Source organism: Notamacropus eugenii, chromosome 1 (genome assembly GCF_028372415.1).
Source record: "Notamacropus eugenii isolate mMacEug1 chromosome 1, mMacEug1.pri_v2, whole genome shotgun sequence".
Classification (NCBI taxonomy): Eukaryota; Metazoa; Chordata; class Mammalia; order Diprotodontia; family Macropodidae; genus Notamacropus; species Notamacropus eugenii.
In genome coordinates, this window is record NC_092872.1 from 391,699,552 (window position 1) to 391,711,130 (window position 11,579).

Here is an 11,579-nt window from a genome sequence, read left to right on the forward strand (position 1 = left end):
AAGTAGAGATCATGAATATCAGAGATTTGACAATCTAGTCCAATACCACACACACACACACACACACACACACACACACACACACACACACACACACCCTTTTTTAATGAGAAAACTGAAATCTACAAAGGAGAAACACTTTGATAACTCATAACAGATCTAGGATTTTCATGTAGGTTCCCTAAACTTAATAAAAATCATTAAAACAAACTATTGTCCCAAATCAAGTAGGGGCAAAAAGACTAAAACGTGTCTTCTCTGAAGATCAGAATCATGGCAGTAAGCATTACCCACTGTCAAAACAAAATTGGGATTATTGTCATTAATAAGAATTTCATATTCAAAATGTAAAATAAAGCTGTTTCTTTAGATAGGTCTGTAATTTAGAAGCTGGACACCTAAATAAAATTCACATTTTCCAAATAAGACACTATATAATAAATTCACGTTTCAGTGTCCCAGATATTCCATAGCATGTCCATTGCATCACATTACAGTAAAGCTAATATGAAACCATATTGGATGAACTTCCATTGGGTCCAAGTGTAGGTAATGTTTGAAATATTTTTACCCTGTAAAAATATATGAGGAATATGAGGGAATTTATGTAGTCATGTAATCAGTTTGTTTTGTTTTTTATAATAGTAGGTTCATTGGGTGGCAATGGGCGAGGTGGGGTGTTTCTATTATTAAAAACAAACTGTATGAATAAAATATTCATGAGCAAGGAGATAGGTATGGTTATTACTATTCTTCTGTAGTGTTTAGAAAAACTATGAATTCAAATTAATTCTTATGGTCCCTGGCATCTTCTTAAAGATTTCTCCTAAATGTTTTTCTGACAGAATTTTATATAGGCCTTACAGTCATGATATTTTATTATAGTATTTTTTGCACACACCCCAAATGCAAGCCTGAAAAATGTTCAAAATTCAAGTATGAGACAATGCTAGCAAAAATATTTCCTTGAAAAAAATTTTCAGGGGGAGGAGCCAAGATGGTGGAGTAGAAAGATACACATATACTAGCTCTGAACCCACAGTCCATAAAATACCTGTAAAGAAGAACTCCCAACAATCCCAACAAATTCTGGAGCAGCTGAAGCCATAGAACGTGGAGTGGAGGAGATTTCTGTTCCAGAGAGACCTGAAAAAACCAACACCAAAGGTCCGTCGCGCACTGGACTCAGAGCACAGCCCAGCCCTGCCTTGGCTGTGGCACTGAGAGGAGCAGATCTGAGCAGGCTTCAGGGGCAGAATCTCCAGTGGCCATGCAGGTCCCTCCACCCACAGGCACCAAAGGTCAGTGAAAGGGTCTTCTCAGCTCTCTGAGAGGGGAGTGGGGTGTCCCCATAACTCAGGCCCTCTCGGGAGGCAGCAGAGGAGGCAGCAGCAGACTGGGGCTCCCAAAGCAGACAGGAGCTCGGATCCATTTTTGAAGGCCTCTGCATAAACCCCCTGAGGCAATTGAGCCCCATGTGGTGGCCCTGCCCCCACTCAAACAGCTGAACTTAATCCCACACTGCATAACAGCCCTGCCCCTGCCAAAAACCCTGAGCCTGGGAAGCAACATTTGAATCTCAGCCCCTAAGCACTAGCTGGGCAGATCTGGAGGTGAGGTGGGTGAGGAAAGGAAATTCAGAAGTCAAGTCACTGGCAAGGAAAATGTCCAAAAAAGAGAAAAAAAAATAAGACCATAGAAGGCTACTTTCTTGGTGAACAGATATCTCCCCCCATCCTTTTGGTTGAGGAAGAACAATGCTTACCATCAGGGAAAGACATAAACGTCAAGGCTTCTGTATCCCAAATATCCATAATTAATATTCAATGGGCTCAGGCCATGGAAAAATTCAAAAAGGATTTTGAAAATCAAATTAGAGAGGTGGATGAAAAACTAGGAAGAGAAATGAGAGAGATGCAAGAAAAGCATGAAAAGCAGGTCAACACCCTGCTAAAGGAGACTCAAAAAATGCTGAAGAAAATAACACGTTGAAAAATGGGCTAACTCAATTGGCAAAAAAGATTCTAAAAGGCAATGAGGAGAAGAATGCTTTCAAAAGCAGAATTAGCCAAATGGAAAAGGAGGTTCAAAAGCTCACTGAAGAAAATAGTTCTTTCAAAATTAGAATGGAACAGATGGAGGCTAATGACTTTATGAGAAACCAAGAAATCACAAAACAAACCAAAAGAATGAAACAATGGAAGATAATGGGTAATATCTCACTGGAAAAACAACTGACCTGGAAAATAGATCCAGGAGAGACAATTTAAAAATTATGGGACTACCTGAAAGCCATGGTCTAAAAAAGAGCCTAGACATCATCTTTCATGAAATTATCAAGGAAAACTACCCTGATATTCCAGAACCAGAGGGCAAAATAAATATTGAAAGAATCCACTGATCATTGCCTGAAAGAGATCCAAAAAGAGAAACTCCTAGGAACATTGTGGCCAAATTTCAGAGTTCCCTGGTCAAGGAAAAAATATTGCAAGCAGCTAGAAAGAAACAATTCAAGTACTGTGGAAATACAATCATGATAACACAAGATTTAACAGCTTCTACATTAAGGGATCGAAGGGCATGGAATATGATATTCCAGAAGTCAAAGGAACTAGGACTAAAACCAAGAATCACCTACCCAGCAAAACTGAGTATAATACTTCAGGGGGAAAAATAGTCTTTCAATGAAATAGAGGACTTTCAAGCATTCTTGATGAAAAGACCAGAGCTGAAAAGAAAATTTGACTTTCAAACACAAGAATGAAGAGAAGCATGAAAAGGTAAACAGCAAAGAGAAGTCATAAGGGACTTACTAAAGTTGAACTGTTTACATTCCTACATGGAAAGACAATATTTGTAACTCTTGAAACTTTTCAGTATCTGGGTAGTGGGTGGGATTATATACACACACACACACACACACACACACACACAGGCACACACACAGAGAGACAGCACAGAGTGAATTGAATAAGATGGGGTCATATCTTAAAAAATTATCGCTCATAAAAGAGGCAGGCAAAAAACTTTTTTAGTGGAGGGAAAAAGAGGGGAGATGAGAGAAAAATATGAAGTTTACTCATCACATTCGACTAAAGGAAGGAATAAAATGCACACTCATTTTGGTATGAAAACCTATTTTACCATAGAGGGAAGTGGGGGAGAAGGGGATAAGCAGGCTGGGGGGGATAATGGAAGGGAGGGCAATGATAAGAGGGAGCAATTTGAAGTCAACACTCTTGGGGAGGGACAGCATCAAAAGAGAGAATAGAAGCAATGGGGGGCAGGATAGGATGGAGGGAATTATAGTTAGTCATACACAACACGACTATTATGGAAGTCATTTGCAAAACTACACAGACACGGCCTATATTGAATTACTTGCCTTCCAAAGGGAATAGGTGAGGAGGGAGGGATGAAGAGAAGTTGGAACTCAAAGTTTTAGGAACAACTGTCGAGTACTGTTCTTGCTACTAGGAAATAAGAAATACAGGCAATGGAGTATAGAAAGTTATCTGGCCCTACAGGAGAAAAGAAAAGATGGGGACAAGGGAAGGGAGGGATGATAGAAGAGAGGGCAGATTGGTGATAGAGGCAATTAGAATGCTAGGTGTTTTGGGGTGGGGGGATGGGACAAATGGGGAGAAAATTTGGAACCCAAAATTTTGTGAAAATGAATGTTAAAAGTTAAATAAATTTAAAAAAAAAGATAAAAAAAGAAAAAAAAGAAAAAATTTCATGGTCTTCGAGCAAATTCAGGAAAAGAAAACAATGGGAATGATATTCTCAGGTAATTTATTCTTTCATTTGTATACCGTAATCTGAAGTCTGAAATAAGATGGAAAATGACTAGACAGGTTTTCAATAGGGAGATGAAGATGACAAGGTTAATAGTCTTTAAAGGATGATAAAATGTTTGTAACACATGTACTTCTTACAAAAGAACATTTTGTTTCTAGTTTTCTTTTGCTGCTGTTAAAGGCTTCATAATAACTTATTTGAAACAAGTCATATTTTCTGAGAAACAAAATCTTTAACCAGTGCTAAACATTTCCTGTGCATTAGATAAATGAAACACTTTGCCTCTTGTAGTTTCATGTTTTTTTTTTTCTCTTCAGAAAAGAGGCTAATTAATTAAAGTGACCTAAAAGGAAATAAGATGAAATATTCAGGCAGGAGTGGGATAATTTGGCTGCTATAAAGAAGTTGAAGTAAAGCAAATGATTTTTTTCTGGGTTTAAGGCAGAAGGCCATGTACAGATACTCTACTGATGTTCTAATTCCGTTGGAGAGAACTAAACTGACTTGAAGTAGTGACAACAAGCCCTTGATAGGAATCGTGAAATCTTATAGTTTTATGTTACCATGGGGGCCACTTAAAATGTATTATACCAACAAAGATCTTCAAATAACCAAAATATTTTTTGAAGCACCTTGAAATGACAGTTAATATTTGTAATGATGGTTCTGAGGTATTTGTAAAATTTTGTATACTATTTTTATTATGTCAAGTATTGTATCATTAAAGAGATACATGCAGTTGCTTTAGGTACCTTTCAGCATCTACTTGCACAACATAATAAGCACTCTTCATACCAAATTAAGATCAGTGTAACATTTATTCTATACACAAGGACAATATATATCAGTATTAAAGAAATATAGAAAGATAAAGATGAAATTTAACAGAGTAATAGAAATATTTACATACATCACCAAACTGTGGAAGCACAAATTTCTGGTTTCACATGCTGGGAAATCCCTTGTTTTCAACCCCCAGAGTCCTGACTCGGAACATCCCAGGTGGTACTCCAAAGAACATAGTGATTTTTCCAGATTATAGCCAGTTTCAAACAAAGGAAAAATTGGTGCAGTGTATTTTAGCAACTGATAGGCTCAGTGCCAGAAGGCATCAGAACCTACATGACTCAGCATCTGATTGACTTGGCAACAAGACTGTGTAACTTCGCACAAGATGTGTTACAGCTGTGGACTGGGTCAGAGTTCAAAGGAGCAAGACATCTATGATTTATAAGGCAAAATATCTGCATCCAAAAGGACACAGGATTAATTCTGTATATTCCTAGAAGCGTGGTCAACCCTTCAAGCGAGAGGAATCATCTACATATAAGTTGACCTTTCAGTCCTGGGAACACAGCACCTGTTCCAAGGAGAAAGGACACACGTAGGCCTGTAAATGTACAGGGAAGATCTTCATTTCACTAACCCTTCAAGTATATAAACCCATAAACTAATTTATTTTTAATTATAAATATTGGTAATTTAACAACTTCTCTGGGTACAATCATTAGTTCTAAGCAGACTCCCAAATCTCTCTCCTGATCAGCAAGACAAGCCCAAACATCACAAAATCAGTAAGTTCAAGAGAAAACTCATTAGTTCTTCACTGAAATTTACTCTTTCCCCTAACTTTATTTCTGTCAAAGATAACTTCTTATCACCTAGGTAATAATCTATAAGTCATCTATGACTTTATACTTTCATTTACTGTACTTCACACCTATGCAGATGGAAAATTTAATTGGTTCTTGAAGGTCTTTTCTGGTTGCCACACCAGCTTCCAGTCCCTTCCATCTTGTTGCATTCATCTCTTTTATTTTTTCAGACTAATTCTTTATTGGCTACATATTAGTCTTAAAGCTACTTACTGACACGTCTGTGATCTGTGTTATGAGATTGCTGCAACACCAATGCTTTTTGTAAAGGGCCACAAGTGAGTCTTCCAGTCCATCTTGGGAATGATAGCATTCTAAAATATTTGAAGTCAAGTTCAGATCCAGGTCCATAAGTGCCAGTATATGGCCACTTGCTATAGCTTCATCATTACCTGAATTACTGTCAAGATTTTAGGGAAGTTCCTTTGTCAAGTTGTTATTTTTTTCCAAGTGGTTAATATTTTTCAATGCATCTGTGCCATGTATGATTTAATAGTCTCTAAGAAGTTTCTATTGGAAAGGCTTTTCTCTCAGAGCACTGTGTTCCAAGGTCTAAGTCATCTTCACTGTCCAGACATTCAGAGTCCTTCTCATCTAGATCATTGTCTAAGTCATCAGAGTCTAATTCACCAGAATCTGATCTCCTAATCTTGTCAAAGTTATCGAGGCTTTCCTTTACATCACAGGAGACACACGCCTCAGACTTTTCTTGGTGAGATTTTGGACTCAAATGTCTTAGCACTCTCTGTAACTTTGGTAAAGTCATAGGTCTACTCCACTTAGTCTTTACCAGTTGGTTCCTTCAAAATCTTGTTGTTGATCCAGTGAGATATACAGCCACTGACCATTATTTCCTTTCTTTTAAAAACATTATTTATTTTTAGTTTTCAATATTCACTTCCACAAGATTTTGAGTTCCAAATGTTCTCCCCATCTCTCCTTTCCCTCTCCCCAAAACAGCATGCATTCTGATTACCCCTTCCTCCAGTCTGCTCTTCCTTCTATTGCCACCTCCCCTTCTTTTATGCCCTACCCTTCTATTTTTTTGTAATGCAAGATAGATTTCTATACACCGTTGTTAATATATCTTATTTCCCAGTTGCATATAAAAATAATTTTTAGCTTTCATTTCTAAAACTTTGAGTTCCAAATTCTCTCCCTCTATCCCTCCCCACCTACCCTTCATTGAGAAAGCAAGAAATTTGATATAGGTATACATGTGTAGTCAAAACAATTCCATAAGTGAGATTCTACAGTTTGAGGGTTTTCTCTGCTGTTTGCTTATTTTCCCCTTTTAACTCTTTGTTAAAGTGAAAATTTACTTTTTAGCTCTTTATTAAGGTAAGACTCTAATTCTAATGTAGAGGAGGTACTGTCCCAAGTGTCAGAGGTTCTGTGTAGCTATTTTCAGAAATATTTCTATGGATATATAAATTTTCTATGGTCAAAGGAGAGGTGTTACTTCTCTCCTGGCCTGTGCTCTAGCCTGTGAGTGACAACAAGCACTTTTTCCTGCCTTGGAAATGTGAGGAGGATTCCCTCTCCACCACTGCCACAAGCTGTGCCATACCAGTGCTCCTCCTCACTTCAGGACTGCCACCCAGGACTGTTACCCAGATCCAAGCACTGGCAAACCAAGAGAATGCTGACTTAGCACCAGCAAAGAGAGCCTTGCAATCACCCCCTGATCAGTCACTCAATCCCCTCACCATCTGTGGGCTGAGAGCTATGGAAGAAACTTCTGCTACCTCACAACCTTTTGCCATCACCCTAGGACTGGGGCTGGACCACTCTCTTCTCTCATCAAGGTCCTACAGACCTTTGCTATGGAACTTCTAAGTTATTTTTTGGCATCTATGGGTTAAGTCTGGAAACTGCCACAAATACTTGTGATTCAGACCCCTGAGGCCTGCTCCAGGTTTGTTAGGGCCTGGTCTGTGCACTGCACTGTGCTCCTCTCCTAGCCTAGTGCAGAAGATCTTTCTTATTGATTTTCCAGGTTGTCTGGAAATTTCTTTCACTCTGTGGGTTCTGCTGCTCTGGAATTTGTTTGAAGTCGTTTTTGCAGATATTTGGACAGGTTCATGGGAGAGCTCAAGCAAGTCCCTGCTTTTACTCTGCTATCTTGGCTCCATCTCCTGACCATCATTTTCAAAGGAGAATAGCTTCTTCTTCCTTAAGTTCTCCCAGATCAAAGGACATTGTTTATCATATGGTTCAAATGTCTTCCTCTGTGTTTATGTCAAGAAAGCTTTCTGGCCCATTCACGTATTGTTGAAAGTAGCTCTCTTCCATGTGTGGTTTAACCAGGTACTGAGCAGGGCCTTCTACCTCTTCTTCAAAATAGCTTCAAAATTTCAGACTGTTAAAAAAGACCTTCTAAAGAGAGGTGGTAGTCACTAGCAACTTCTTGGAGTCAGAAAGTAGACTTGATTTAGCATACAAAATTTCAAAGCCATGAGCCAATTTAATGCTCAGTTCATCTGCTCAATATTGGGAGTGTGACTGGGAAGGCAGACTATACCCACTGGGGAAGTTTGGCACAAACTTCTATGCACCAGCTATGTATATACTTTGTGAATATGATAGAAATCACTACATGTGCTTCTGGCAAGAACATTTTTAAAATTCAGCAGATTTGTGGATCAATATCATCCCTAAGCAAAAGGATTGGACAACTACAGCTAGCTGCCAAGGATGTTGCTTTAGAATTGCTACCGTAGTAACTGGGAGAAAGGAAGCAGTGAGCTCAATGAGGGGATGTTTGGATTTTTTTCTAGTTATCCTTTGATTTGACTGTTCACTGCTGCCTGTATAGATTCTGAAGTGAGGATTTTTTCAGAGTGCCTGGATTGATCATGGGAGGTTTGGCAGGTAACCAGGATATTTCCTCAGTTTCTGTGATGCTGGAACAATGAACAGCTGTCCACAGGGGAAAAACAAAACAAAACAAAACAAAAGCACTCTATTGGTGCTATTTATAGTATGCAAGCATTTATGAAGAAATTCAGCAGTTTCTATTAGCAAGCATTTGCCTTTGCTGCCTTCAATACCTGCTACTAACTCTGGAAATTTCTTTATAATTTGTTTTATTAGGTACATGTATCCCCAAACTTAGTTATATCAACAATATAAGTAAGAATGTTAACCTTACTTGGCTTGTACCTGAAATTAAAAGGCTGATTTTGCCAGATACAGGAGACAAGCTGAAATGCACACTGGGTAATTATTGACCTCTGAAGGACCTCTTTGCATTTTTCTGCATCATTTGGTTCTTCTGCTAACAAAAACAAATGATATTTCACTGCATCTTCTACTTCTGCCAACTTCACGTTTCCCTCCTTTCCTGCTTTTAGAAATCCAGCTCAAGCATTACCTTGCAGGGTAGATGTCTAGACTGCCCTTGGGAGGTGCTAAGAGGAGAGGAAGAGAAGGGTTCACCACCTTTCTACTGATGTCACTGCAGGGTACCATGGGTTGTCACTTCCTCTACTGTCCAAGATACAATGATCTTGTATATACTGATTTATATGTATAAAATCTTGTTAGTAGGGATTTTCTTTTACTTTTTATTTCTGTCTCCAGAACATAGCAAATAGTCTGCAAAGTAATCACTTAATATATACTTATCAATTGACTATGTCTACTAGAGGAAACTGGTCTTTAACCTAAAGGTGGCCTGAGCCAAACAAAGCTGGCTAGAGATAGGAAAGTCGGTAATTAGAAGTTCAATTTCAAAGTGAGGGAAATGACTTGTAAGCAAGGATACATATGCCAGAGCACTGCCCCTAGTTGGGGTGGGGAGGGAGGGAAAGGCAATGTGGGGAGATATCAGTACTTATCTATGACTGCACAGTGAGCTGTAGCCCTGAGGAGTAACAGTAACAATGTGACAAATTTGATTTATAGTGGGACATCATGGCCAGAAACAATTCTGGCATTTTGCTGAGGCTGAGATCATCCATATGGTGAATGCAAAGGATTGTTGTTATGCAAAGCTCAGGGCATAGTGCCTCCAAATATCTTGACATTTTTCCCTCTTGGTCAAGGGGAGGGCACATGAAAGAACCCCTACCCTTATGGCCAATAAAGGAGAAGTCAGTATAAGCTAAGATGCCGCAAGAGTCCAGTTGGGTCAGGACAAGATTTTGCTCAGAGTGTTAGTTCTTTGAGGGGACCTCTTGCAGAAGTGTGTCACAGGTACCATTCTTAGAAATAAGTTTTCTTGAAAGCAGAAAAGGGGGATGAGAAGGCCAAGAATGTAGAGGGAAAAAGTGTCAACACAGGCTTGAATCAGAGCCTTGATGGTTGGTCACATAACGAAAAGGAAGATGGAAAAAAGAAGAAACTAGGACAATATAGTCAGCTCTCATCTGTAATGTTGGGACAGCTGTCTTGTCTGGATGTTGGATGTTCCATCTATAGTAGATGAACCTTAAGATCTCTGGAGGGTTCTGCTGTACATTGAGGAGCATAGGCTTTCTTCACATGATGCAGGGCTACACTCCCACAAGTTTGTCAGCAGTGGGAATAGTAGAAGGACCTGGTAGGGACCCTTAGAGAAAACTCCTTCCATCAATTTCAATCTGAGCATAACATAGATTCTTAGTTAAGAGTCTCTAAATAACACATAGAAATGATCCAGTTTCCCAGCCACACAAATGTGTTAAAACAATGTGCATAATTGTACTAAGTCAGGTACAGATCAAACTACTTCGAGTTCTCACAATAGATTGTTCTGAGAAGGGAGATCTACATATCACAAGATAACCAAGAAAACTGAAACCTAAACATTTTGAAACAAAAGACCAAAGCAGTACAATGGTTATCATCAATATTAATTAACATCTAGTCTCCTTGAATCTTAGTAACTCATTCCCAATGTCAATTTAACCAGCACATTTTGAGTCCCAGATGGCTCATGTAGTTATCTGATCATAGATGTCTTTTCTTGTACAATATGCTTATTCTCAGGATAGCTCTAAAGGCAGTTCTGCTTCTCTGGTTTCAAATCTATAGGTTCCTAGTACAATCACTTAAATTTAGTTCTCCAATTTTGAAACTTCGGATAATTTCAGTTTATATTACCATTTGCCGCTTCTATCTTTACCTAAATCCTGTACTTGGCTTAAGAATCTTTTAATAATTTGTGAGGGTCTAACTATAAAAGTACTTTTCTGTCATTTAATATTATTAATTGAATCAATAAAATATATGTGTAAAATCCAGTTTTGAGAACTTATTACTAAAACATGCTTAAAGCCTGAATTTTCATAATAGATAAATTTTGCAAGTCCATCATATGTCTGTATATAGTTCTTAGAGAAAACAGTGTAATCCTGCTGCTTTCTCAAAATTTGCTATTGCAGTTATTTAGAAAACTTTCACATCTTTGACTTATTACATCTAATCATTTTCTCCTCAGGAGTATAGCATCCCTATATTATAATTTGATCACAAATAAATGTTAAAATTGTAAGATGTTCATACTTGTGTCCTATTATAATAACTCAGAGATGTTCCAGTATCAACCTACTATTTAGTAGATTTCGCATTATACTTACAAAGTTTATTGATTATAGAAATTTGCTATAAAAGAAAAAAAATCTCATATCACAGCAGGAGGAAAAACTTCCTTACTTCTGTTTGATTGCCGGTAAAAGTCACATCTGACAGCCTAACATAGGGTGTTAAAAGCAAGGTTCAGTATAAACCTGAGTTTAGAATTCTGGAAAGGAATTTTTCTTTTCAGGAAGGAAATAGCATAGTGGGGAAATGGAGTCAGGAAAATTCCACCTAGGTTGTTCCCAGCTCATCCCCAAAACTTTTCCCAGGCACAAACATAGAGCTTTAGCAGTTCCTAGATTGCATCACATGCCATTTTCTACTATTGGCTTCATGGCAATCAGACAACTATCCCTGAAATCAAAACTTAAAACACTAGTAAAAATATTTTTTTTTAAATATAGCAAGTTTACCTTAAATAAGGTAACCACAACTTAGTGCTTGTATTTCATTCCTGATGTTTGCTTGTTAACATTTCATTTATCTTTTATTTATAAATAAAAACTTTCTATATTCCGGGGCTTCAGGCATACAACAAATACCTGATAGTTGACTCAT

General features: G+C 38.1%; 2 pseudogenes; both read right to left on the bottom strand.

Moving 5' to 3' along the window:
- Positions 1 to 5,613: 5,613 nt before the first annotated feature.
- On the bottom strand, positions 5,614 to 7,222 carry LOC140517862 (protein ecdysoneless homolog; annotated as a pseudogene).
- Positions 7,223 to 7,664: 442 nt separating this feature from the next.
- On the bottom strand, positions 7,665 to 11,579 carry LOC140517870 (protein ecdysoneless homolog pseudogene; annotated as a pseudogene).